This window comes from Odocoileus virginianus, chromosome 26 (genome assembly GCF_023699985.2).
Source record: "Odocoileus virginianus isolate 20LAN1187 ecotype Illinois chromosome 26, Ovbor_1.2, whole genome shotgun sequence".
Lineage (NCBI taxonomy): Eukaryota > Metazoa > Chordata > Mammalia > Artiodactyla > Cervidae > Odocoileus > Odocoileus virginianus.
In genome coordinates, this window is record NC_069699.1 from 35,077,153 (window position 1) to 35,100,676 (window position 23,524).

Sequence of the window (23,524 nt, forward strand, 5' to 3'; positions counted from 1 at the left end):
TATCATGAAATATACCTGTTTTGTATACCTTCTTTTGATTCCATTGGTGAAAGAAGGGTTATGGTGGTAACTGAAGACGTGACACCCCACACTGGACAGATGAGATTGACAGCAGCTTAGGATCCTATGTTCATCATCTTGGAGTGGAGTATACCATATGCCATACAGGCCACTTGGGGGCTGTGCTTGGAGACTGAGTGAATAGTCAGGGACTACGGGAGGCAGGCTTTGTAGTGTCAAGAAGATGGAGTGACCCTGGTTCCTATGAGAAGATGTAATTGGCCTGTTGGAGTAATTCCATGGGCTGGCAGGAAACTGAAGCCTACCATTCAGGAGAAGCAGGAACTGCATTTGGTCCATTTAATCCACTTTCGGAAGTTGAAGAGGACCTTTTCCCTTGTAGCAAAGTGGGGCCATTAGAGTTTCTCCTTATTTCATCAGATATGAAGGAAGGGTATAGTGTTCATTTTAAGGCTCACACTACAGTACCCTTGGTACATGTCTCCACAGAGGACCCAGGAGCCTCTATTCACAGTTCCTCTTGAGATGCCAATGGGATAGACTTACAAGCTGTTAAGTTTAAGACATAATGAGATTTACCTGAAACAAGCCCAAATACCAAAGGACATACATGTTCTTTTTGCAAATCTCTTGTTCACATCTCTTTTTGGTTTACAAAATTTACTTGCTTGAGTTTTATGACTTTACAAAGGAAGTTCAGACTCACAAAGTCATCCTTCAAGTTTGCAGATGACATTAAAGACTATTATTTTATAAGGCCTAGGCCCACAGTTTAAGCCATGCAGGGAACAAGGCAGAAGGTTGCATTTGCCTGGTCATGTTCAGTCACAACTGCAGAGTTGCAGGCAACCCCTCTGCTGTCTGCCCCCAGCAGTGAGACAGCTTGGCTTGATCTAGTGTCTGAGACCAACTGGGAAAATAAAGAATTCACAAAGAGCAGTCCTGGAAATTCTCTGGATATTGCCGAGCACTAGATTTGATGCGAAACAGAGACATAGTCAATCCTTTTGACAAGTTTCTCTCCCTTCTTAGTCCTGATAATGAATACTAGTTATAAACTTGCTCTAAGAAATGAGGTCTTCTTCATTGGGTTAAATCACCCCTGATTATATAGTCAAGAAATCAGACCCATAACAGTAGAAATTGCTTGAAGATTCCACAGCTGGTCAGTTCTCCAGGACACTGGATGGCATGTTTAGAGGAACACGGAATGAGTGCTGAAGTAAATGTCATCTAAGTTTGAATCCCAGCTCTTCTGTCTACACATAATGAGCACATTGAGCTTTCAGTTTGAAGTCTGAGCCTCAGTTTCCTCTTTAGTGTGAAAACTTTGACATAGTACCATGCCTGACACAGAGATTGTGTATATATTCACATACTTATATTTATATTTTCATTGAGGTAAAATGACAGTAAAATGCCTGTGATCAACACAGTTGAGGCAGAATTTGATGCCTGGTGTATGTGACTCTGAATGCCTAAGCTCTTTGTACTGTGCACATACTTTCTCATGGAAGAGCAACCATGCCACCAATCAAACCTCTTAGAATGTTTTATCATCTCCAGAGTCAAAGAGAGCAGTAGCATCACCAGGAAAATGTACTGGGGCTGTATATTAGGACCTGGAAACTTGTACTTTTTTCACCAGTAACATTGACACTCTCTTTCTGACTCTTTGAGGAACAAAACACTCTCAAAGTGAATATTTATTTTTATTATAAAATATAAAGTGAAGTTTGCTCAGTCATGTCTGACTCTTTCCGACCCCATGGACTATACAGTCCGTGGGATTCTTGAGGCCAGAATAATGGAGTGGGTAGCCTTTCCCTTCTCCAGGAGATCATCCCAACCCAGGGATCAAACCCAGGTCTCCCACATTGCAGGCAGATTCTTCCAACTGAGCCACAAGGGGAACAGCTACCTAGTCAAGTATTCTGGCCTGAAGAATTTCATGGACTGTATAGTCCATGGGGTCACAAAGAATCAGACACGACTGAGTGACTTTCACTGTTTATAAGTGTATCTAAAGCTGGAAAGCAAATAGATGATAGGTTAATGGGCAGATAAGTTGTATAGATCTGGAATCATCTGAATTCAAAAGTCTTTGCACCTGTAGTAGCACTTTACACTTTGCAGGTATCTTCATAGAGTTTAAAATGTTTATTCCAGGGATAATCATTGCATGTCTGCTATGCCTGCTATGTGCCAGGCACTGTTCCAGGTGCCAAGAATATGGCAGTAGACAAAATAAGACAAAACGCCCTACCCTCATTCGGCTTAAATCTCAGTGGACAGGTAGAGAGGCTGTAAACAAATGAGGAAATAAATTCTGTTATCCAACAGATGATAATTAGTGCTATGTTGGAAACTGAAGCAGGGAAAGAAGATAAGGGGTGTTGGAGGGTGGGGGCTGCAATTTGAAATATGGTGATTTGCGAAGAATGGCCTGAGATGACATTTAAGTAAAGGCTGGAAAAGGTTAAAAGATCAAGGGTATTTCTGAGGAAGGCAGAAGCAAATGCAGAGGTCCTGGGGCAGAAGCGAAGCTGTGCTATTGTTGTGTTCCAGGAAGAGCACGGAGATCCATGTGGCTGAGGGAAGTAAGTCGCTGAGGGTACTAGAAGAGGCCATAGATGGAAGGCTGGGCCAGACCGTGAAGAACTTATAGGCCATGGTGAAGACTAGCTCCTGGTCCAATCAGAATGGGAGGATTAGGACATGAAAATGGCATGGTCTGATCTGTGTTTTAAAGGATGCCTCTGATAGCTGAGTTGGGAGTAGATTAGGAGATGCAGGATAGAAGGGGGAAGAAACAGGATAGGGGGCAAGGGCAGAATCCAAGTGACAGATGATGTTGGTCTTGATCATGATGGGAAAAGTGGAGTTGAAGAAAAGGAATGTAATTCTAGAAAAGTTTTAAAGGTAGAACCAACAGGACATGCTGAGATGAGAAGAGCGAAAGGAATAGGAGGGTAACTCTGAAGTTTTCTGCCAGAGCAACTAGACAGAGCAAGCAACATACCTAAGCATGATGAGAGAAAGGTTTCCATGAGGTGGGGCAGAGAATTAGGAGGTGGTGGGCGTGTTAAGTTTGAAATGCCTTTTAGATGATCCAGTGGAGGATTCTAGGAGACAGCTGTTAGGAGTCTGGACTTCAGGCAAGAGATTTCAATTTGAAGATGAGGGCCTGAGCACTGGGGCTTCCTGTCTTCATGAGGGAGATGAGCACCTCACTCACATCTTCTTCATGACTCACAAGGGCTTGTATTCTTAGCAGAGCGTGTTCTTCCCAGAGCCCCCATTTCTTGGCAGGGGCCAGGAGAGGACCGGATAGGAAGCCTGGCTGGTGAATGATGCTTCTCAGGCAAGACAGAGACGAATTAGGAGGCTTCTGTGCTGGTGCCCTGTAGCCTGCAGCCAAGCCGCCGCAGACTTGGTTCCCCTTCACTTCAGGCATAGCAGAGGGAAAGGGACTTGTTTATTTGGGGCTTGGGGACAAGAAGGCAGCCACCACCGTCACTGAAGCCCCCGCTCTCCCACCCCTGCTCTCAGGACTGCTGCAGAAAGCACTGGGTATTTTTCCACTGGAGGAAGGCTTGGAGTGTGTGTGGTGATAAAACTCCTCCTTGAAGGTGACTCAGCTCTTCTGATCTTCTGCCAAAGTCCTATTCAAGAGAGTTGAAGGAGGCTCCAGACGGGGAAGGTAGACTGCCTGCAGTGGGAATGTTCTCTGGTAAGGAAGTCTACCTTTTACACACAACCCTTACCCCCGGGCATCCGTGTAAGCACTCCTCCTGTTTCTCCAGTGCACACTGAGGCCAAATACACAAAATGCCATCTTAGAGGTGAGAGAAGATGGCTTGGAGAAGTAGTTAGCTGAGCCATCCACGGTCTTTCTGAGCCTGTGCTCTGGACCTCTGTGCTTTTGGCCTTTCTGAGCATAACCGATATCTTTCCTCAAGGGTCTTGATGTAAATAACTCAGACCTCTTTCTCTTTAACTTCCTTCTTGGTTAGAGCACAACAGAGCTTTTTACTAACGGCTCAGCTGATAACTCTTTTCTAGGGAAACAGTTGCAGGGTGGGATGGGGTGGGGCTGCAAAGCACACTTCTAGATAAATCATTTGCAACACTTTCTGTGATATAGAACAGACTTGGAACCCCAATACCTGCCTGAGTTTTGAACTCAAAACATTGGTAGCATGACATTGTTTGTTTGCCTAAGAAAGAAAAAACAAAGTATAATATCACCTAGAAAATTCCTCTGTTTGGCTTGATACTTGGTTCACCATTTGACCTTAGTTCTCCAGTGTATATCATTGCCATCATAAATAAAGAGGTTCTCGCAAGTAAGAGCGTCTGTCATTGGAAGCTGCAGGGAATGAACAAGCCTCTTAGCTATGTCTCCCTACCTGCTCTGTCCCTGCCAGGGCCCTGAGCTTCACTGTTCTCATATTCAGAGTGAAGAATGATTTTTTACCCCAAATGGGAACAATGTTTCTGTATTTATAAATCCCAGAGACTCAGACACATCTGCTCATATTTATATCCATTCTGCTGTGGCTGTAAAATTGCATATGCTATTTTGATGAAACTTTATCTTAATTTCATTACCAGCCTGAGCAATGATGTGATAATTGCCTGATTTCCAAGTAACTGGGCAAAAACGATATTTTGGGTTTTTTTCTGTTTTTAAGCTCATAACTTTATAAAATATTAGGCTATTTTACTTTCCTGGAAGGAAATCAAAATAATACATTTTCACACTGCTTATGAGTCTACTTTGAAGGGAAAATTGTCGACTTTATCTTTAGGAGGGAGTCATTGGTGGTCTTGGTGATGGTCCAATCCAGGCACAGAGAGTCCATCAAAGTCCATTTAAAGTGAGAAAATTACAAGAAAGAACTCAAGATTTTGCACATCTGGGGCAGCACTCAAGTGCTTTTGCTAACTAGTTGGTCATGTTATCTTAGGCGAATAAATCTATTAACTTCTGAGCCTTACTTTTGTCATCTAGAAAAATGGACTGAAAATTCACACCTTCTGTGAATCTTAGTGATTACAGATATCAGGTGCTTTGGATGATATCTGCCTATTGCAGGTGCTTGATAAATGGTAGCTCTTAATATTTTTATTATCACCTCTCAAACCAGTGCATCTTCCATTGAATCCAAACAGCTTGGTTTGTTGTGGTGAGAAATTTCACTTAGTTCTTCTGACTGAGACAATATGTTGCTTTGCTGTTTGCTCTACACTTCACTTGCTGAGATAGGAGCCAGGGCTACTATGCAGCACAATGCACTCCAGACCATGCCCAGGCTTCCAGGTGAGAATACTGAAAGGCAGTCTTGAACTGCCAGCAATAACAATGGCATCTGATGTTTATTAAGCTTCTACTGTGGGCCAAACACTGCAGCAGCATTTCACTGGTGCATCTCAATAACTGCATGAGGTGGGTACATTAATCATCTCCATTTAGTGGATGGAAGAAGTGGGTTCCAGAGGTGGAAGTAACTTGCCAGGAGTCACGTGGCTAGTGAGTGGCAGAACCAGGCAGGCTACCCATAGACCTGATTCCCCCACTTCACTGTGCCATACAGCCTCCTGGTGATGCCACTGTTAAAGCAAAGGAAACACAAACACAACTTCCTGAAAGACATTCTTCTGGAACACAGCAACCACAACAGAATATTAAATCCAATTTTAAAAGCCATGCAAAGAAAAAAAAAAAACAAATAAAATTAAGCTCTGGTTCTTTCCTCTTACATTTTCTTATCAAAATCCACAGTCCCATTATGTGTATGGCTCCCTTTGTTCCAGTTTCTTCTTACAACAAAGTTTTGATTGACAACTTCTTGGAAGTCACTGTAATTTAATCTACTTACCTTCTCTTTAATCATTTTGCTTTGTTTCCTCTTTCAACTGTTTCTATACAAAGGGGGAAAAAATATCCATTTTCTTTTGCTTTTTCTGCTTTCTTTTTTTTTCTTTTGTAAATCCTGGACAGCTTTGTATATATTTCTTTGCTTTTCCAAATTCTACCATTTCCGGGAAGAAAGTCATATATTCAAGAGGATGAAAAGCAAGGGAGCTTGGCTCCAATTATTTGTTTTTCAAATGAGAATGAAAAAACCTCTAAAGGTGGAGGAATATTCCCACTCACCTGTGCATTTGACACATATTAATACTTATCACAAAGGGCTTGGTCCTTTGATAGGTTTATTGGAACATTTGGCCTGTTGAAGGACAGAGACAGAAGTTATATAACCAAATTGATAAATTGACAGTTGCTTTGACAGTCTAAAGGAGAGTTACAAGGTCCAATAAAAACTTATAACAGGGGAGTTGACCTCATCCGGAAGATCAGAGAAGCTTTCTGAGGTAGAGAGACTTGAGCTAAGTTAACTAAAAGAGGGAAATCTAGGGGCAAGAATGTGCTAGGCAGAGAGAGTTGCTCATGTAAGGGCCCTGTGGGGAAAAGAGTTTAAAAGAAGCCCAGAGTGGCTACCGCAGAAAATGAGGAGGTGAGTGTGCTGTGAAGGAGAGCCAGACAGCCTTGCTGAACATGGAGATCAGAATGTGGATTTTGGATTTTATCTCCAAAACAATGAACACACCGAAGGATAATAATCCAGGGGATGGTGCACCCGGATTTGCATTATGCCAAGATTACTCTAGTGATTTATGAAACAGTTCCGCATAGAAAGACCTTACTCATCATCATGTCTTGACACACCAGGCCATGTCTCAGACAACTTTTTTTTTTCCAGTAGACAGAGATCTTGGCTTAAGTGGAATGATCTCAGGAAACTTAGTTCTTTGCTACTGAGTTGAGTGGTGAGGAATATCCCCAAATACCACATCATTAACAAAGAAGATAGCATCTGAAGTTCCCAGGAGCTAAGATGACCTTAGCCTGAGTTTGTTTCAGTCTTCAGGCCTTTAGGAAATCATCGTGATCATCAGCAGCATATCTACATTTAAATGGCTCTCACAGAGTTTCTGAGACATTTTCACAAACATTACTTGAAAGTAATAACTACAATCTACACTTGTGAGAACTAATCAGGTACTTCAAACTGCCCTTTTTTAGTCATTAGGTAAGGAACACTTATGCTCATTTTAGAGATGAGGATTCTGAAATGCAAAGACATGCAGAATTGTTGAAGATAGCTTATAACTAACCAGTCTGGGGCTTGACCCTAAGTCTGATGACTTCTAGTCTGGAACTTCACAACTGTATATGTCAGCAGTTTATGGGTTGCCTGGACTTAATTCTTTACCATTTACTAACCATGTGAAAACATGGGCAGGTTTTTAACTTTTTTGAGGTTCACTTTCCTGATCTGTAAGTGTAGTAATAATAGAACAACTTAAGGATTGTAAAAGTTAGATAAGTTAGTAACACATAACACACTTAGAACAGCTTAACATATAGTAAAAGCTCAAAGAATGTTATCATCATCATTATTATTTATTCCCCTATACTGTGCTATTTTAGGTGGAGCAGGTAATGCCTCAAAATAATAAAAATTATCTTAAAATGGCTAAAATTCATCAGTCAGAGATTTTTAGTCTCTAAAGTGTTTACCATGAGGTAAACATCATAGTGACTTAAACTGAGGAAGAAATTGAAGCTCAGAGATTAAAAGTGGCTTATTCAGCGCCTCTGAGCTGAAATGTGGCAGGACCAATATCTGAAACCAGATTAAGCTAACTTCCAAGGCAGCAGGCCTGGAAATCTTACTGATCTGCTGGAAAGCTAGTGGGTCTTTTGAGAGCACCACTAATGTGAGAAAACCCAGGTAGCGAAGACAGCATAAGGGTGCCGGGAACTGAGAGGTGGGCTGAGGTGGGGAAGGGACGGTGGAAAAGAAGCTTATTGGAAATGTCTTTTCCTTCTAGCTAGTTGAGTAACCTGAGAAAGTTTTTTAAAGGCTGAGAATTTTAAGGGCATACACACCTATAAGGAAGAACAGATTGATAATGAAAACAGAAAACATCTTTGTCAACAAGAGCTTAGTCACTTTTAGATGAAATGTACTATAACTTATAAACTAAGGTCTATAATACTTCCCAGCTAAGAAAAACAAAAAAGAGTATGTTTCCCATTGAAGAAATTATCTTGTGATTTAATATGGAATTTTTTTTTCCAATGCATATTTTTTATGATTTTCCTTCTTAAAACCCTTTTCTTGCTGTTTACCCTGACTCCATGTTTCAGGTTAAAAAGGTTTAATTAATTACCATTACTTGTTCAGTAAGGTAGATTTTGTTCCCAAGTTTGTGTCAAGTAATGCTAGTCCCGCTTTTTAAAATGACTAGGTAATAGAAATATCTTTGATGAGCAAACTGCATATTCATTTGACTGAATAATCAAAGTCTGATGTCTCACACTGAAGTTTATCTGTTCTCTGGGCCATCTGAAGCTGAAAGATGGTTTTATGGAATTCCTGTGCATGCCACCCAATTTTAGGATCATTTCCATTTTACTCTCCATAATGCCACCAAATTTGAGATTTAGTCACAGACATGTGAGCCTCTGTTTACAGTGGAAAATAATCACTGTCAATACTGAGTAAAGTAATTAGATGAGAATCAACAAAGGAGCAACTGTCCTTGTTGGAAAAAAAAGCATTTATGAAATTTTAATACAATTTGCCCGTATGATCAAGATTGATTTATTTTAAAATACTTGGGATTGGAATACAAAAGTATAAATTTTCCATTTAGAGCTTTCAGGAAGACTTTGTTATATTCTGGCAATATTATCATGTCCCATTTCCTTTATTTGACCATTAATCATATTTTGTCCTTAAATGTTAACTTACCTTACCATGAAGTATAAATGAGTAGAATAAGTATGCAGTCATTTCATAAAGCACTTTAAATAATTCTAAATTATACTCTTACTGTAGCAGGAAATGCTTGGTTCTTTCAAAAAGATCTTATTATACATGTCCTTGTCTGAGTATATTTGCCATCTATTCTGTAATTGATAGAAGTTAAGACCATCTCAGTTTTTTCTAAAATACATGATCTTTCTTATATAAAGACAAAGCTAAAGACCCATTAGTTCGTCAAGACACATGCATTAAATTTTCTCCCACTAGTAATTATAGGTCACAACAATATTTCTAAATTCCCACTAAGGTACTTTATTCCCTCTAAAAAGAATGTGAAATGCCATGATAAATATCCTGAATTTCAACATGGTGGATCAAGGTTAAGGGGGAAGTGAATGATCATAAAGGCTCAGTCTTTTTCCATCTGAACCTTGTCAACTATGTAAAGTATCAAGTTTTGACTTCATTTAGAATGCATTAGCTGAAAATCATAATTGTATAGACAAACCCCTTCTTGCAATCTAAGAAAAACCCTGTATGTCTCTTATCCTACCCAGTAATTACTGGTTGCTAAGCTGGGTTGTATGCTTGTAAAAATAAAAAAGAATGAATTTGAGTGTGGCTAAATATAGATGACAAGATCCAGATTCTATTGTATTAGAATTTCACATGACTCAACCAGTTCCCATAGGTTAACAACCAGTCTAATTTTAAAACTAGAGAATTTATAGCTGTAAAAAGTATTTCCTAATTAGGTAAGGAATTCTCCTGTCATTCTCCACTCTTGATAGTTACTCTAAGGAAATCATTTATATTTTGAATTTAACATTCAAATGGAAACTCCAAGAGTTTTCAGTTTTGTTCCCAGCCCCATTTGACTTCCAAGAAATGTGCCTAATTGTTTTAGCTGTGGTGTAGTCACTAGATCAGGGTGGAACTAGAGTGGAATTTTTGGTAAGCAGAGAATAGCTACAATAACAAGACTTAACTGTCACTCATGGTGACCAAATCTCAAAAGCATGATAAATGATAGAACCTCGTTTAATTACCATTTGTTCTTTCATGACAGTAAAAATTATTATAAATTATGCAGATAAGTAATTCATTATGGGAATGTGCTAAAACAATCTAAGCCTGTGATGTTAAATAATGTTGACTCAAGGCTTTGAGAAAATTAAAATTATAGAGCAAGAGGATAAAATTTGCCCTAACAGTACAGATGAAGTCACCCTTCTTGTTTGAATATCTCCAGTCTTATCTACTCTACAATCATTATTCAATTGTGCAGTGCAAAGAGATACTAAAACATTCACAGAAATTTACTTTAAACCAGATGATGAGGTATTTGCTCAGTGTCTGCAATGCATAAAGCCTTGCAATTAAGCTTTAGCTCATAGGGCCATTTTGGTCTCACTGGAATTCAAAGTTGTGCTGCCTGTCCAATTTCTAGAGTGGTAAGAGCGGTAAATGGGCTTCCCTTGTGGCTCCATCGGTAAAGAATCCACCTGCAATGTGGGAGACCTGGGTTTGATCCCTCGGTTGGGAAGATCCCCTGCAGAAGGGAAAGGCTATCCACTCCGGTATACTGGCCTAGAGAATTCCAAGGACTGTATAGTCCATGGGATCGCAAAGAGTCGGACATGACTGAGCGACTTTCACTTCACTTCAAGAATGGCAAATAATAGCTCTTCCCTTATCCAAACAAAATTTCTCCTAAATTGTTGATATTTCAGCTTTCCAAATTTGGAAGGATTTATTTTTTATTTTTACTTATCAAAATTGGAAGTCCCAGCTCGTGTGTTAGTGAATGAGATGTTTGCCTTCAAGTTCAGTGCGTTTTCCCTTACACAAGACGTGCCGTGCTTGGTCACTCAGCCATGTCCAAGTCTTTGCAGCTCCAGGGGCTGCAGTCCGCAGGCTCCTCTGTCCGTGGGGCTTCTCCAGGCAGGGATACTGGAGTGGGTTTGCATACAAGCAAAGTCCGATAAGGAGTAACAAAGCATTGTGAGGGGGAGAGAAGTCTAGGGCTGACGCCACCAGGGGCTATGGGAGAAGCAGAGAGAAGCAGGAATAGCGCGAAAAGGCCTAGGAAGTGGGATGCTCCTTCAGGGAAAAGATGCTGCTCAAGGAATGACGACACCAATGACTGGCACTACCTATTGTCCCAAGACTGTACTCAGCCTTTCACATTCATTATCTCACTAAATCCTCAAATTAACAGGCATGCTCTACTGCTTGTTTTTCAGTTGAGAAAACTGGGCCTTAGAGAGGTCAATAAACTTGCCAAAGGACACACATTGAGAAGTAGCAGAGCCAGGACTCAAACCTAAGTGTGCCTCCAGAGTTCAAATTCTTATTCGCCACATTCGACTCCCTCACAAATGCAGGTTTCACAAACCCTAGGATTGGCAAGATCCCCTGGAGAAGGGAAAGGCTACCCAATGTGGTGTTCTGGCCTGGAGAATTTCATGGCCTATACCCATGGGGTCGCAAAGAGTTGGACGCGACTGAGCCACTTTCACTTTCACAGATTTCAGGGTTGCCACTGCTTAGGTCGTGACAGTCCAGGGGTGTGGATTTAGTCTCCCCGTGGTAAATGGCACCTCATGTGTGTAGCCCAAGTCAAAATCCAGGCGCGATCCTTGAATGACTCTATTCTATCTTTTACCCCCTGCAGTTTCCAGTCCATCTTGTCAGTTCTACCTCCAAAGAGTATCCCAAATCTGACTACCACTCTCCGGCTCCACTGTGTTGTCCTGGACTCCTGAAGCCATCATCCTAGACTACTAAGATGGTCTCCATGCTTTCATAGTCAACTTCCTATTCATCCTGCCAGAGCAACAACTTTTTTAAAGTAAAGCATATTAGGACAGTACCCTGTTTAGAATTCTCCAATAGCTTTCCAATAGTCATAGAATAAGAGCAATATTTTCCACAGTTTGCCAGGTCCTTCAGCATCTGCTCTGTCTACTTCATATTCGTCTCCAATAACTCATCCTAATTCACTTTAATCCAGTTACAGTCATCCTTCTGTTCCTTGACAGTGCCAAAGTGGGTTCCGTGCTGGAGCTGTTGTTCCTCCTTCTGGTAAGAGTGCTTTTCCTCCACATCTTTGTCAGACAGGCTCTTGTCACTCAGATTCCAGTTAAAACATCATTTCCTTCATGAATCCTTCTTTGAACCTCCAGTCTCATGGTCCCCATCCTCCTAGACACCTTGTTTTTGTTTCCATAAAACTTATGACTACTGGTAGTATGCCATTATTACATATGCCATTATTACATCTTTCTTATCTGCCCCTCCCAATTTCAAATGTAATTTCTATGACAGTGGGTCCTAGTCTGTCTCCACACCACCACCATGCACTGCCCCCACCATTTTCTAACACTAATAACACTACCTGAAAAACATTAGTTTCTTGCAAAATACCAAAGATTGTATGAATGAGTGAATAAATGAATGGAGAAAGTAAGGCTTAGAGAAATTAAGTGGCACTTAATCTGTGGTTTCTTGGCCAGTACAGGGTAAAGCCAGGACCAGCAAGCTAAGGCGCTGAGATCTGGAAGTGCTAGGAAACACAGAGTTCAAAGGATCAGCAGAAAGTTGGTATTTAAGTCTTAAGGGAGTAGGATTTTGAAGCAAAGTCATTGAGAGTGGGACCATCTAAGATGAGGGAACAGCATGAGCAAAAGCAGAGACATGGAGAGGTTTACTGCTAGCATTTTCCCCTCCAAGAACAAAATATCAAATAGGCTGATATAAGCAAGGAAGAGAAAGAGGTTGACACGACAGCCTCCTACTCTATAGCCTTCAAGCTTGTGGGAGAGTTTTTGCAACTGACACTTAAGAGTTTAGAGATTCTTAATTGTACCTTTTCATTTCTTAGCTCATCTATTGCCTTGCTTAGCCTACTTCTGTTCTGCCTCCATTATGAAGCTCTCATGCAACTCAATTTAATTACCACTAGTTTGCTTTAGACTCTGACAATGCAGTTCCATTAAAACATGATGGTGGGTGGGAAGGAGTGGGCGTCAAGAGATGTAGGTTCTTAATTTACTTTGGGGCATTGAACAGATGTTTTCACCTCTATATATCTCAGTGTACTCACCTAGTGAGATCTAACTACATTAAATTTCTAAAACTCTGTGGTTTGATGTAGAGAATTGGTTACCCATCACTGAGTCCTCAAGTCACTTATTTATCTGTTCATGCATGCCATGTTTAGTGGTTCTCTTCTTTTATGGGGAATGTATTCTCTTCTTAGAACTGCCATAACACACTACCACAAATTGGGTGGCTTAAAACAGTAGGAATTTCCTTTCTCATAATTTTGGAGGCCAGCAGTCCTGAATCAAGGTTTTGATGGGACTACACTTCTCCAGTGCTCTGAAGGAGAATCCTTTTTGCCTCTTGTAATTTCTGATGACTCCAGGCATTGCTTGGCTTGAGAAAGTAGAATTCCAGTCCCTGCCTCTATGTCCATATGACCTTTTACCCCGTGTGTTTTTCTGTGCCCTTTCTTGGCTCAAAACCTGCTTCCATCACTTCCTCAGTGTGTGACTTTAAACATGGTACTCAACGTGATAATCTAGTGTTGTTCAGAGGATTAAATGTGACCATATACATATATATGTGTGAAAAGTGAAAGTGAAGTTGCTCAGTCACGACCGACTCTCTGTGACCCCATGGACTGTAGCCTGCTAGGCTCCTCTGTCCATGGGATTTTCCAGGCAAGAATACTGGAATAGTTTGCCATTTCCTTCTCCAGGGGGTCTTCCCGACTCAGGGATCAAACCTGGGTCTCCGACACTGTGGGCAGACTCTTAACCGTCTGAGCCACCAGGGAAGCTGTGTGTGTGTGTGTGTGTGTGTGTGTGTGTGTATTCGAAAGTAAAAAAGTGTCAGTCACTCAGTCGTGTCTGATTCTTTGTGATTCCATGGACTGTAGCCCACCAGGCTCCTCTGTCCATGGAATTCTCCAGACAAGAATACTGGAGTGGATTGCCATTCCCTTCTCCAGGGGATCGACCCAGTGATCAAACCCAGGTCTCCTGCATTGCAGGCAGATTCTTTACCGTCTGAGCCACCATGTGTATATTTCACAAAGAAGAGTGAAAGTAGTTAACTGGGAAATTAAAACCCAAAAAAACTTACCATGGATAAAATGGGCTTGAAGTACCCAGATCTTATTCTCTGCATTGATTGTGTGATCCAGCTCAATGTTCAGTTGCCAACTTAATGACATCCAAATAGAAAAAGGCAGGATTTAAGATTCATTCAATACCCTTTACTCTAATGGGCAGTTTCAGGTTCACCCAGCACTGTTGGAAAGATAGTTAATATAGTCGATTTCTTAGTGTAAGAAGCTTATTGTGCTTAAAACAAATTTCCTTAAAATTTTCACAGTAGAAATCAGAATCAAATTTGTAGAGATATTTGCTCCTAAGCTTGCATGGTTTATACACAGAACCTCAAGGAAGGCATACCCTGATCACCATAGCCCAGAGGATTTCTGTAGCTGAAGCAGCTGCAGTTTCCTTCTGAGATACAGGGACCTGGTGTGTGCTTGCTTCTCTAGCCATGTTTTTTTGTGCATTCATTCAGTACCTATTCTGGAGCAACAAGACTGATATACTTTGTACCATGCAGTCTTTTAGACAGCACACTTCCAGTAACTAGCCAGTGTTTTCAAATAAAGATTTTCCTAGAAGTGTTGAGCTCTATCACAGAATCCCAAGGAACTGGATCATGGCCTCTTTAGATACAGTCCTAACATGACAGACATGTTCTGTCTCTTCTAGAAAATTACACATTCATAGTATTGCATCAAGAGGAGGAAGAGTAGTGTGTGATTTCTGAGAGTGGACTGGAGAAGGCTATTGATTTGGAGCTCATCTGTTATTTCCCCAGTTATTCAGATTTGGTCTGTGTCACTGTCCTTGTGCAGCCATTAAGATCCTGACATTGGAGCAAACACCTTAATTTGTATTACCCCCGCGCTCCGGAGACCAAGGTTAGAGCACGGCCCTGGGACTTTTCCATCACCTTCATTTGACTTAAACCTCCATAATGATGGCAGCAACTGTGTCTGTCTTGTTTATCATCATATCTGCCTCCTGGGATATAGTCAGTGTTCAGCAGCAAGTGTTCCTTGTGAAAAGAAGAGATGAGCAAGAAAGTAAAAATGGAAGGAAGAAAAGAAAGGAAAAAAGGAGAGGATTATATAAAATACTTGCGACTGAGCTATAGTCCTTGCTCAGCTGTGACTGCCTGACTGTCTGCTCTGTTGCTGTTGTCCTCATCTTCTGGCTAATAGTTTGTTGTGGTTTTAGATTTAGCTGCAGCTCACTCCAGTCTGGCCCTGTTTAACTTACAGCCTTGACTCCTACTAATTACCTCCTACCTTCTCTGTCTCCCAGTTTAAACTCCCAAGAGAAAATTACATTGGCTCATTTTCTCTCTTTTTTAAAAAAATCCTACCACGTCACCAGTCATTAGTCATTAATGACTTGACTAAATTTATGTCAGATGCTCACCCATAGGGCAATCAGATGTGCTTAGATTTATTAGGCAATTTACAAGATACTTACTTTATAAACATTTTCCAAAGAGAAATGTAAAGCTTCCAAGATGAGTCCACTCAACGGCATACCAGTTTTTAGCAGCAGTAGCTTATTACCATGTTGGCCAATATATTTTAAAAAGACAGATACACCTGAGACCAAAATCATCTTATTAGAATGACAGAGAAGCCAAGAAAATACATCATCCATATAGCTTAGGAGACTAAGCCTGACTCATTCCAAGAAAACTGGCCCAGTGGGAACACCTATAAAATCCTTTTCTGTTCCTCCACTAGCCACTCTGCACTGTGTCAACATGAGTGAATTACAGTATTTTCGCGTAGTGAAAATACCCATATAGGAAAATTTTCCAAATGTAAATATAATCACCCCCATTTGAAGAGAACTTTATTGGCTTCTTTATTTCTCAAAGCACAATTTACACCATTTTCCCTGTTGCTCTGGCCGCTGGCACCAGTGGAGAGAACCAGGCGTGAAATAAATCGTCAGTTTCAAAGGTGTCATTGCCCTTTGGATAATAAAAAGACCTAATGTTGGGGCAAACTTGAAAACAATGAGTTTTTATAATTTTAAATACTGATATATGTGTCTTAAGTGATGAATTTGTGACAATTAAGGGAGCAGCAAAGCTGAAATTATGCAGTGAGTATGGTCCTTTTGTAATGATCCCAGAATCTGTGCTCAGCATGGACTGCATTCAACTCTCCAAACCTCCCTTAAACTTACAAATGATATTTTGTTTATTTTAAATCAATCAAGTGTCCCCAGAGGATTTCACCAGAAACCCAAATATAATTACATAAACACACAGCCTTCTTAACTATGCACATGTTATGCCAACAGAAAAATATATCTTAAGAGCAATGCAGAAAAAATAAAGGCTTATAAAATGCATTTTAGTGTCTTATGAATAGCAGTATTAGAATTAAAATTGCATGTTGCATACACATACCTTAGCAAAAAAACAAAACAAAAGCAAAACAGACACATCAAAAACAAAGAAAATTCAGAAAGGATATGAGTAGATCCTTAGTGTAGTTGGAATTACCCAAGAGTACCCCCTTTTCATTTAAATGAAGTTCACTGTTTCATTTAGTCTTCATTTCAGTAACATTCAGATCCTAGAAAATGGCTAACTTCATCAGCACTAGGCAATGCAAGGGCCTGAGGATATAGTTAGTCTTTTATTTATTCATTAGATTTACATAGCATCTCTTTTCCAAAGAACTCCAGGCACTGTAGAGAATGTTTAACTGATGTTGTCCAAGGTCTTAGGGAAATGAGAAGTAGAACTGTGTCTCTAAGGAGAGGAGGCAAAAGAGAAGAGAAAACCAGAAGGAAGAGGGAAAGGAAATGAAGAAGCCTACCATAAGGGGAGGACAGAGCCATCTTTAAAATACCAGTATGAAAATGTAATGTTTCCGTGGCAGCTCTCTGTAGTGGGTCCAAAAACAATATGATGACAGAAGTTCTCCTTCTATGAGGGAACACATTTGAATCTTTCTTAGAATGACCCATGTAGATTAGGCTTCTAGGAATCTCATCTTTAACAGACATGTTAAAATTCACAAGCTATATGCTGATAAACATCATTGGATTTAAACATGAAATTTTATGTCAGCACATTTTAATATGTTCTTACTTGATGAATAAAATTTCATCCCACTTCTCCTGGGTCTGATGTAACCAAGTTTTTTTTTTTTTTTTTTTACCCCCACACCATTTAGGAAGTTCTGAAAGTCAGAAAGGAGAATGGATAGACAGTGGCAGAGTTGTATTTATTAGATTGTAGTAGTCTGCAGTTAACTGGAAACTCTACTGTGGCATGCTTCTCCCATGTGGCATGCTCTTTCCCTGGGCAGACAAAAGTAGGGGCAATTTGGGGTGAGATTCTTCACATAGAACTCTTCCCTGGTGGCTTAGACTGTAAAGAATCTGCCTGCAATTTGGGAGACAAACCTAGATGATCCCTGCGTCAGGAAGATTCCCTGGAGAAGAGAAGGGCTACGCATTCCAGTTTTCTTGCCTGGAGAATTCCATGGACAGAGGAGCCTGGTGAGCTGCAGTCCATGTTGTCACAGAGTCAGACATAACTGAGCAACCAACACTTTCACTTCTTCACATAGACGAACTTTGAACATCCTTTAGTGACATTTAATCTCAGCAAAACTTGGTGAATGTTGGATCCAGCCAAGCTCATGCCAGTTTAAACAGTAAAGATACAGTAAGGAAGAGGATTTTGATGAGATGATGGGAAATAGCTAGCATTTAAAAACTTTTGTTTGTGAGAAAAACAGGAGATTAAATGGTTTACACATTTTACACCCCTGTTGATATTAAACATTATTTATTAAAGCACTGATAAACACTTGCTTTAAAAAATTAAACACTGACATTTCAACAAATTACATGGAAATAATTAGATCTAGCACTGTTGAAGTGGAATCAGAAAGAACAGATGCTGGAATTTTTACTTTGAGAGCCTGGCTTCTGGAAGATAAAGTACAAGAATGTACTTACTCCCAGACAAGTGTTTCTTTCAGAACCACTTTTGGGAATCATGGAGAGACCAGTGCTTTTCTCTTGGACTAGCAAATTGAGTCAATTCAATTTAGTGCTCAGTTCACTATTTGTTGGATGACTTCCTTGTGCTTGGAGCTAAGGCATGTCCCCAGTTCACATTGCTTGAAGTATGAGTGGTGCTTAAAAGAAGCTTGAAATGCCACACAATAAAATGTTTTCAGGGTTTTTATCTCTCTCTGTTTTTTTTTTTTTTTTTTGTCTTTTCAACCCAGCCCTGTTATCAGGACATTATGAGAAACCAGTAAAATAAGAATCTTCACTTTCCATGAACACTTTTTGAATGCTTAAACAAATTGTGTGACAAATTTTTATTCCCTTCTTTTATAAAACACATTTATCTTTAGTGACTCTCCAGACAAAACTCATGTTTTAGTTCACAGATCAATTAATGAATTTCAGATCAGAAGAATTAATTAGTAATGGTTTATTTCATTTAATAAAATTGAAAACTTTTCCAATTCATTATCTACCAATATATTGACCCAACAATTTAAGATTATCAATGGCAAATGGGATTCAGGTAACTGAAATTAAAGTAGGAAACTTTAACTGTTTTCTATTCCTTAAAAAGAAATTTAAAATCAAGTCCTTATAAACAAAAGAACCCTTTAGAAAGCTGGATTAGGCTGAAGTTGGCTTCATATTACCTAAACTCGGGCATTTAGGCTCTCTTTTCCAGGTGTGTGAATCTTGAGTCGATAGTAGAAAAGCAGAAGAAATGACTGGTGGGGACTTACCTCAACAAGTGTCCTGTGACGGATTCTCTCTGCCCCAGCCATAATGTGTCCTGAGTTCCTGCTCTCTGCCATTGTCACAGAGCCTTCCTGTGCCCAGATCATGTCCCTGCAGCCTTCACAGGTTCCCCAACTTCTGGTGACCTTCCAGTACATTCCCTTTTGCTTAAGATAGGATGCCCAGACTTGGTTTCTTTTGCCTAAAACCAGGAAACATGGTCAAATCTATGTGAAATGGTCACCTGACTTTTTGTTGATTTCCAAATGATGAGATGCCTAGAGGAAGGGACGCTTTCATTTTGTGAGCTTCCCTGTTGTGCTTCTTGGGGTTGTATGGGTCAGAGGAGAAGAGGAGCTTGCTTATTTACTGACAAATGTTACTCTGCAGCGGGGTCAGTGAGAGCATGAGAAGACCATTGGGTGTCCTTCACTCAAGCAGTCACCCTCCACCCACCTTCTTGGTGGTTTCTGACTGGCTTGCCCCTTTCAATTCAAACTGCACCCAGCAAAGTGAAGCCAATGATCAAAGCTCAAAGAGATCAAAACTTACCTCTTGGAAACTTTTACTCAGAAAGATAGAAATCTGGGTTAGGATGGGTAGATTGAGAACTAAGGAAAGGAGTTTCCTGATTTGTGCCCATTAAATTTGAAAAAAAAAGAGAGAGAGAGAAGTGACAAAATGGCAGGCCTTAAATATAACTGTGATACTTCTGTATTTCTTGACAGTTGGAATGGTGTCATTTTACCCTCCTGTGATGTGTGGGGTAAAAAACAACATGTCAAATTACATAACATGTAATTAGAAATGTTTAACTCTAGTAAAATGGTTGGTGTGTCTCTGGGGGGTTTGAAGACATTTTACACACTTGTTTTTTTTGAAAAAGCAATCTTGAGACTATTTTCAGATCATGTGGTAATACAGTGTTTACACAGGTAATGCAGTCTATTTTAAATTTTAGCTGTTCTTATTTCCCCCTTCCTTTCATTTTTAATTCACTGGTGAAAACTTTTTTTTCTTAACTAGATTTCCACCTGGACCTTCCTTTCTTTTGAGCAGAGTTAGACTCAAAGGCAAACATTGCTTTCATATTTCTAGGTTGTTCTTTGTTGCCTCTTACCTGCAGTTGGTCTCAATAGAGACTTAATTAGCCATTTACAAGCCAACATGCTAAGATTTCTAATTAATGGTGGCTTGCCTATCAAGTTAATGTCCTTGCAAATTATCTCCTTCTAGATATTATTACCACTTGCAGATGCAAATCCGTTATTTATTATGTAGGGACCTTAACAGACATTTTAAACATCAAGCAGAGGTGTTTCTAACCGGGAGGACATAAGCTCCAAAGTCAGAATGTAAGATGAAAAATGTGTGTAGTCAAACTGACCCCCTTGTCAAGCCATTCAGTGGCACTGCGTGGGAGATCAACACTCTGAAGTCCATCAGGGTTGCCTGTCCACACAGACCACCCTTTTCTCTTAAATAGCAATGCATTTGCATTTACAAGACATGTTGAATGAAAAAGGATTATTTTTAAACACTGGATTCACATTCAGCATAACAAGGTGCCCACCTTCTGAGATAAACATAGACACAGTAGATTCCCATCACAGCTCCGGATCAATTCAGGGGAGGCACACTAATGGAATAGGGCCTGAATTTCCTGCATTATTTAAGTTGTTCACTTTTTCTATCACCTCTTTCCCACTCACCACTGTTTTCTCTTCTTGCCAAACCTTTACAGATGAATTTAAGTAAAATAGGTATGTTAGGTAGTTAGAATAGGGAAAAGGAGTCCAGAATGGCAGTGGCTAAAAGACCTGGAAGGGAAAACCCGCGAAAATAGAACAAAGGAAGGTCCGAGGACCAGAGTGAAGACCTCAGGTAAAACAAACAGCACTCCTGGCTGGCCCAATTTACATAGGACAGGCCCAGGGAGAGAGAAACGTATAAAAAGAGGGGCCAAAGCTCTCCCTGTCTCTCTCTCCCACGCACTGGGGCGCTCTTCTCTTTGCGTCTTTGGATCTACGTGCCCTCACGCCTTGAAGATGGATTTTCCTGCTATCTTCTAAATAAAATAGAGCTGTAACACTGAGCTATAACACTGATTTGTCTAAGAGCTATAACACTGTCTGTTTGAGACCTGAGAGCTATAACACGGTCTGTTTAAGACCCGAGAGCTGTGACACGCCGAGGGGGCTTTAGTGTCCGTCACTCCAAATCTTTGTTGTGATGAGACAAAAACCGAGGAGCATACACTTGTGTGACAGGTACAAGACATGATACCACTGTGATAATATTTTTAAGCAACAGTAGTACTGATAGTTTCATGGCTTAATTTTAGCTCTCAGAGATTTCCCTATTTTTATATTTGTATTGTTTGTTTCATTAGTAAAACTTACACTCTAATTTCAAATTTCCCAGCAAGAGCCTGTATATCAAAGTTTCAAAAGAAACCTAAGAATTTCAGTCAGTTGGGATGGATAGATACCAGTGGATTGTCCATGATCTGAGATCTGGTGATTAGTCCATTTGGGAGAACCCCACGGTTAGTTGAGAAAATTACTTTCAAAACTTGTAAGTCATCTGCAGCTGAAAATGTTCCCCTCACCGCTTTCTCCCAGAGATTTATAAGATATTGGCATCCCTGTAGGTTCTCAGAAGACATTAATTGAATGTGAAAGGAGGGAAGGGAGAGAGGGAGGGAAAGAAGAAGGAAGAAAGAGGAAGAAAGGAGAGAGTGAGGAGAGAAGGAAAGAAAGAGGGGAGGGAGTTAGTGAGTTTGAAGACTGGTTCTGCACTGTGGAATCTGTCACCCTGGGGAAGTTACATTGCCTCTTTGATTCTCAGTGCACAGATAGCAGTAAAATGCCTGCCTGCAGGGAGTCAGTAAATGGAAATTTAACCTGCTGAGCCATTATCACTGGGTCATATTTAGCATTCTGATCATTAGGAATCCTCGTGTATCTGCTCTATTCGTAAAGAGTAAATTTATAAATGTTTATGTGCAGACTAAAGAGTTGGCCAGTAGGTAGTGATGTTGTCATGAAGAGTCTGCCCCCCAAAGACTATCACAAAGCAGAAAAAAACTTCTGAAAGGTGATCAAAAGACTCCACCTTCGCAGGCAGAGCATGTAGTCAGAAAACAATGATGTAACAGAAACCTACTAATGTAACTGAATCATTACTAACATTACTAATGTTAGATCATTACACACAAGTGTAGATGCCCAATACACAGTGAGGCCAAACAAACCAAAACATCAGAATTTAGAGCAGAGAAAGCTTTACTGCAGAACCATGCAAGGAGATGGATGGCTTGTGTGCCACAAGCCCCACACTCCTTGCAGGTTTTGGCAAAGCACTTTTAAAGGCAAGGTGAGGGAGGGGCATGGTTAGTTGCCAACTTCTTGGTGTCAGATCCCTTGTTCTTGTGTCTGTCCACATAGGTCAGGTCACAACGTTCCTGTAAACCTCTGATAAAACAAATGTTTTTTTCTCTTTTCTACAACTTTTGATCTCTGTATGAATGGACTCTTAAAGGTCAGAGCCTTGAGACTAGGTTATCCTTATGTTTCAGGCCACAGGCAGCGTTCTTTTACAAAAGGTGCAGAGCCAGCATGACTAAGCACAGACAACAAAGCACAAAGTTTAAAGTAAAAAGGAATAGATCTAATATGGAGTCAGATTTGTTCTTTCCTATTGCACTAATAGAGTTGTCGCTTGCTCCCATGGCCACACGTGTAGACATCATCCTTACTCAGTGAGGGAAGTGTAACTATTCTCATTTTTCAGATAAGGAAATGGAACTCAGAGAAGTTTAGTAACTTCCCCAGGGTCACACAGGTGATAAGTGCCAGAGCCCACATTCAGTTTCACTTCCCCTGGTAGCACCATTCCCAGGTTTCTTCTCCTACACCATCCTCACACTCCTTATTGTAAACTAGCAGTTTAACTTTACATAGAGTGTTCAGTCTTGAGAAGCAGACTATTTATTGAAGAAGTAGCACTAGTAAAGAGATCAAGTATAGTTATAGGTGTTGAAAGAAAGAGCTAAACATGATCCAAGTGCATTCATTACTGGGTGTCCTTGGAGGATTTCTGTGTTTTACAGTATAAAGTGCTGGCAAGTAGTACTGAGAGACCCTGTACACACAGGTCCTTGAGTACATATTATGTATCAGGCACTATTCTACACAGTCTTCTAGGTAGTAACTCATTTCATCCTTACAGTTTAAAGTAGGTTCTGAAGCCCAGAATGTTGATGTAACCTGTAAGTAAAAGGTTAGAGTTGATATTGGAGCAAAAGCTATCTGGCTCCAATGACTTTGCTCTTAGCAGCAGTATAGGTTGGTCTATTGTTTGTTTTCCTGTACCAGGGCTGCCTCAAAGGGCTGGTAGGTAGATGGAACGGTACAACATAGGCGTTACTGCTTAGGCATGAGTCAGGACTTCCTGAGAATTCTGACATGGAAATCAGAAAATCTGGGACCCATTATCTTCCCTTTGCTAAACCCTAATTACTTCATTGGTAAAGCATGACCAGTCATGCCCAACTACACCACTTCCATAGGATGATCATGCATATAAAAACTCAGTAAGATACACAAAATGTAATTGTTAAAGCACAAGTGCCAAATCACACTGCCTGGGTTTGAATCCTGATTCTACAATTTAGTAGCTGTGCAAACCTTGCATAAGTTACATAACTTCTCTGTGCCTCAGTTTCCTTATCTCCAAATAGTATCTGCCTCATAG

The 23,524-nt window shown here is 40.3% G+C and overlaps 1 long non-coding RNA gene across 1 annotated transcript in view; it reads left to right on the forward strand.

Moving 5' to 3' along the window:
- Window positions 1-3,865, forward strand: part of LOC139031247 (uncharacterized) — a 186,271-nt gene extending 182,406 nt beyond the window's left edge. The window contains exon 5 of the long non-coding RNA XR_011483710.1: window positions 3,574-3,865. This is a non-coding gene — a long non-coding RNA (uncharacterized lncRNA). The remainder of the gene's footprint in view (window positions 1-3,573) is intronic.
- The last annotated feature ends 19,659 nt before the right edge of the window (window positions 3,866-23,524 follow it).